The following is a 6467-nucleotide window of genomic DNA, read 5'->3' on the forward strand; positions in this document are numbered from 1 at the left end:
AGGGAGGGGAGGGTCTGTGTGTGAATACTCTTGAACTCCCCATAGTATTCGTAACTGAGGCTTTCACATGCATCTGGTATACTCTTATTATTTACAAATCCCCCCTCATGCAGTCCTATTCACTATTAGAGTGAGCTCTTCTGCAAATAGATCCTTCCCCAAGGTATCTATCAAGTATAATATCAGCCCAAGCAAAGCGAATTTTTTCTCAGCTTTTCTTCCCCCTTCAATTTTCTTTTCACATGTTATCTAAATGGGACCACCAATGTTTTGCTTCTAATAGTTTCTGAAGCCACTTTCAATTTTTCATTGGAAAATGGAAATTGAAAAAAACAAAGTTCTATGCTTAGATCTTTATCATATTCTAAACTTTTTCATTCAGGGTCACATTTTAAATTCTGACATAGCCTTTTAGCCCTGCCATGTCACTGAGCGAGGGATCAGAACAGAGAAATAACAAAAACCACAACTCCTCTCTCCCATTTCTGCCTTGAAAAAAAAGAAAAGCTGTGCAATGTGCATAATGTTCATTCTTCTGGCTGTGCGTCTTGAGCTATTTATCAACCCACAAAGTATGATCTGCTTCTTCTTTATGGTCCTTTCAACACAAAAAAAATATTGGCATTGCTTCTCCCTGCCCCTCAAGAGAGTCATCTGGATTATAACCACACTACCCATGGGATTAAACCACTTGTAAAGAAGTGGAGTCTTTTGCATTTGGATCTTGAAACTTTGAAAACAACCTTAAACTATTCTCCTAAAAACATTAAAAGGAGCATTTTTGTGTGCTTTTCAGGCATCTTTACAAGTTTTTGTGAAAGGATAAATGTGGCTGGTTTGCATTTTATATGTTCATTATTTTTCAAAATAGCCTTGCCTATCACCATAGCCTTGCTTATGGTTATAAACTCAGAAGAGAAAAGCCAAAGTCTTTCTAAATGGCCTTTTTTTCCTCTATGCATCAAAGGCAAGATATTTCATAATTAAGTATTAATATGGGCTCTGACCACTGCTTCAATAATCAAAACTCATGTAATGGGTCAGAGACCTGGTACAGCCCATCTCCCCAACCCAATAAATCACATTAAATTTTAGCTCAACTTTTTCAAGAGGCTGATCTATTTTGTCATAATCTAAACAATATTTGTTCACACTTTTAATCTAGAAATCCTCCCTCCTAATATGAGGATGAGTTTTACCCTCTTAGAAGGTAAGTTCCTAGTCTCACAGTATATTAGTTTGCTAGGGACGCCATAACAAAATACCACAGATCAGGTGGCTTAAACAAAGAAATCAATTTTCTCACAGTTCTGGAGGCTGAAAGTCCAAGACGCCCGCAGTGTTGATTTCTCCTGAGGCCTTCTTTGCTTGTACTCATCATGTGGTCGTCCCTCTGTGCACGAGTCCCTGGTTTCTGTTTTTCTTCTTACAAGGACACTAGTCATACTTGAATTTGGGTCTCACCCTTAGGGTCTCATTTTAACTTAATCACTTCTTTAAAGACCTTATCTCCAAATACAGTTAGATTCTTAGGTACTGGGCTTTAGGGATTTTAACATATGAATTAGGGGTAGGGGCACAATTCAGCCCATAGCCCATAATTTAACTTCTTTGTATTAAAGTCACACAGACTCCATCCTAGGAATTGTGGCCAGGCAAAGATTTGGTTAGGTATATCTTGAGGAAAATATTACATTTTAAAAATATGCAAGAGTTTTTATTAATAGCACTTTTGAAATATTACTTTTCATCAATATATACATTTCTTGTCTTGAGCAGGGTATGAAATCAGTAAATAGTTGATAAGTTAAAAAGTCATGAACCAACCAATGAAATGTTAAATTAAATAAATGAATTTGTCACTGACGTGGCAATTTTCAAATTGGATCATCCCACCATGCCAGAAGTCATGATGTGATTTTATAAATAAATGTGCTTCTAGTAATTCTACAGATGTAAAGGTTTATTTACTATAAATTCATCTCTAATAATTTTTAAATTCCAAGTAAATTATTTCTGGGATTGAAAAAACCTTTTATAAAATCCTCTACAATATTCAGTATAATTGATTCAGTGATTCGTAGACTAAATCACTAGAAATTCCCTAAGGAATTGTGAATGTTCCACCTGGCCCTTCCATGTAGACACTCTCCAAGGTCCTCTCATCAGCTGTACTCTCATCTCACTTTGCACACATTCTCAACTTCATCCATTCCCATCATTTTATTCTCACCTTTCCACAGGTGGCTTCCAAATCTGTATCTCTTCCTAAGGACCCAAACCTACATTTCCAACTGTCTGCTGGGTTTCCTGCAGTGTTGCAGGCACCTCACAGTGTGAACTGATGTCAGGCTCAGGGCTCCCTTTCACCATCTCCTAATCTGAGGTTGATCCGTAAAGCCTCTGTTCTGGAACCATGAGACTGACCATTCGCTGGACTGATCTTTGAAAACTGATAAACATTTTTAGCATAGTAGTTATCTACCCTCCCCTAAAATATTTGATATTCCCTTTCCTGCTTTATATTTTCTTCATAGCACTTAGCAATAGCAAACTATGCATTTTGCTTATCTTATTTATAATCTGTCTCCCTTCCCTTAAATGTAAGCACAGTCAGAGCTGAAATTTTAACCACTTTTTTGCTTGTTAGTGTGAAGAAAACACCTAAAACTGTGCTGGACCCATGATAGACAGCAAGTAAATATTTTCTGAATAATGAATAAGTGAATCTCAATTCATTTATATTGTCTCTTAGTGATTTAATGTGATGACTCTTGCATGTTCACTACTTTAAGAATTTGGAATACTTCATTTTCCTTGAGTTTTACTATAGTTTTAGTGGAAAATTCAATATTTGAGGTAATTTAAAAACAACTCTGAAGTTTTTCAAGTTGGCTATTTATAATTCCAGGTGTATTTTCCCCCTAATATATCAAAAAGGCTTTTAATGTGTGTTAAATTCAAAGTTCTCTTTCAAAAGCATAGTTTGGATTCATCTGAGTACAACAAAAAACACAAATCTATTTTTAATGTAGAAAGCATGGTTTTAAATTATTAATATAAGTCACAAATGATTGAGTGGAATAATTTCATATTTTCTAAAAAAACAATTTGCCTTTTAACTGAAAAATGAGCATGAGAAGTTTCAGGCCTATGGAGATACGTATATGTACATGTGTGTTTATATACATATATATTTTTTAATTTTTTAATGAGAAAAACTCAAGTACCTGTTTTCATATACTTATTCAAATTCTTTCTTAACCACAATTATACCATGACACTGTAGTACTGTCAGCAATAAAACCAAATTTTCTAATCCCACATTTTAGTATGTTGGGAAAAGGCACAAAATCTTTTTCTTTATATCAAGCAGTCTTTACTTTTCCTTTCAGGAAATTCAAACAGTGCAACTAAATAAAACACAAATCTGCCTTATGATGTTACCCACTACAGAGAAAAAGGAATTCAAATATATTTAAGCATACATAAACTTTTGTATTTAATTTTTTTGGCCATGTGTGCCTTAATAATTAAAAAAAAAAGTTTCCATATGTTTTTTGTTCTTTCTTGTTTCCATATTGGCCAGTCAACTTTTTCAGTTTTTTTTCCTTCTATTTCCTGATTGTTTCATTTCAGCATTCATATACAGTTTTTATGTTTAGCTATAACTTCAACTTTTACACAAAAGGACAATTTGGCTTTTTATGCCCATTTTAAGGGTTAAAGTTAAACATTGAAAGGCAGGGCACAGATGGGACCCCGTTTTCCCTCTTCCAGTGTTTCTGCCTGCACACACTTAAGAAGTAGAAACTTTGATCCTTCTGTAACTAATGAAAAGCAAAGCTTGACCTTTTCTTCCATTTGCTTATCTCCCTCTCCTTCCCCCAAGAAGACTGACTTAATTGATAGGTGAAATTGAGAAGATGATCATTGCAATTGCTTGGCTTAGGTACACCTCTCCCTCCCCTCTTTGAGATCTGTCTGCTTTGAGGAAGTGTGCTTTGCTTTTTTTTTTTCCCCCTAGGCTCCTTCACAGGGTAAGTGCCCCTGGTTTAGGGCCCGAGAGCCATATCTAAGATTTTGTTTCAATCCACACAAACTGGAGGCAATGAGATTTATAATTTATAAACTTAAGATTAAAATTTAAAAATATATTTCACAAGGCTGATGAAAATTTATGAATAAGTTTTTTGGCAGGCTAAAGCAGAAGGATAGGAATCATGGTTTGGTGTTTGCAGATAGAACATCACTTTCACTACATTGTAGTGGGTGTAGTGAATACACCCAATATAGTAAGATCGTTTGAAGGCAGTTTCTTATTCCTCATGATCCTTGCTCCTACAGACAGACTCAGGTCCCTACTCAAAAGAAATACATAGCCACCATGGGTAACACGTTTGTTCTCACATGCTGTGAGTCTAAAACTAGTGGCAATGAATGGCCACATGATCTAATAAAACCAATATTTTGACAATGACTTAATGTATATTTGACTAAACATTTATCTGATCACTGTATCTATTCTCAGTCAATTCAGCACATGGGGAGGAACACGGAGTTGCATGGAGTTGGGATGAATAATTATTGTCATATTAGAAAAGTGGGTAGAATTTTGGTTGGTGAATATAGGGAAGGAGATTCAGGGGGTGATGTGAGTAAAACTGGGCAGAATGGTTGCCCACTTCTGCATTGTGGGTTTGTGAATTATAAATCTTTTATAGCTAGAGCATAGGATGCTTTTGGGAGCTTTCATGGAAAAAAATTTGGATAAAATAGGGTGGAAATAAATGTTAGTTGATATTCTATGGAATGAAGAGCCATGGAAAAATTTTAACCGATATGGTCAGATACTAAGAGTATAAAAAGGGTATGAGCAGTATGAAGGAAAGTTTAGGGGCAGGAATTGGAATAATGGGAGAAGGAGGGAAGGAAGAAAGATAAGAGAAAATTAGACAAGGTGTCTTATCCATCTGAAGAGCAATAAAATTCAGAAGCGAAGCAGTCAGCAAAGAAAAGAGTATATGTATTAGGGACACATTTTAGAGGCTGATCAACAGATGTTAGCTATTGACTAGATGTGAAAGATGTGGAAAAGAAAGAAGCAGAATTTGACAGATTTTTAACCATATGAATTGGGAGAATGATATTTCATTAATCAAGTTAAAGAATAAATATATATACATATAATTTTTTTTCAAGTTTTGGAGGATGTTTTAATAATATGGGAAAATGTACAAAATATTTAAGTGAGGAATACAGGATACAAAACTATATATAATATGATTATGATACATTCACAAACACACATATACATATATATTTGTAAGACACAGATATTAGAAAATTACACCAGAATATGGAGAGAGGTTTCTTATGGGAATAAGATTATGTGTACCTTTACTTCTTCATATTTTCTAATTTTTTTTACCATAAGAATGTATTACTTTATAATCAGAAAAATATAAGTATTACTTTAAAAAAGATAGGTACAAAATTGTACTTTTATGATATATCCCAAAATATTTTAGGAGTAGGGATGGGGAGAGAAAACTCTGACCAATTAGATATTAAGAAAGAAAAAAAAAGTGATATTCTGAAGATGGCAAGTACAGTCCAATGGGTATGATCGGTGTCTTGGTTCTCCTCTGTTTTGGGTCCAGCTTCCTGAACTGATGAATGGCCTACTTGTCTGGGACATTGCTTTACAGAGATATTTGAGAGCCCTGTGAGTGTCAGGTTTCCCTTAAGCCTCTAATTAATGACTAACATTGAGTATAACATCAATTGCCTTAAAGCGTTTTTTTTACTCACTAGCGTGAGGTTTGTTTTGGAGCTTGGTATTTCTGTAAACTAGCTACTACACTGACAGAAGATAAGAGTGCAGTATCTGGGCTTCCCTGGTGGCGCAGTGGTTGAGAATCCGCCTGCCGATGCAGGGGACACGGGTTCGTGCCCCGGTCCGGGAAGATCCCACATGCCGTGAAGCGGCTGGGCCCGTGAGCCATGGCTGCTGAGCCTGAGCGACCAGAGCATGTGCTCCGCACTGGGAGAGGCCACAACAGTGAGAGGACCGCGTACCGCAAAAAAAAAAAAAAAAAAAAAAAAAAAAAAAAAAAAAAAAAGAGTGCAGTATCTTCAGAACCTGGTTGAAAATCAGATCTGTGCTGTGATCCAGTGAAGCACAGATTTTATAGAAGGTGATGCTTTAGCACCTTTTCTGGATTGTAGCCCCTGCCCCTAGGTTTAAAAGAAAAATTACTGTAGCCACCAGAAAACTTAATATTCTTATGTCCCTATGGAGTTTTATAAGTTAAAATATAAGTGATTTCCTTCTTCTATGAAATCTGATAGTATTATTTTGTCCACAGGAAATAGCACAAATATACATATAATATCTTAACCTTCCTTCTTACCTTTTCTTTCTTTTTAGTTCCCCTCTCTTCCTTCCTTTTTTCCTTCCCACT

Source organism: Mesoplodon mirus (assembly GCF_964341445.2).
Source record: "Mesoplodon mirus genome assembly, chromosome: 2".
Taxonomy (NCBI): Eukaryota; Metazoa; Chordata; class Mammalia; order Artiodactyla; family Ziphiidae; genus Mesoplodon; species Mesoplodon mirus.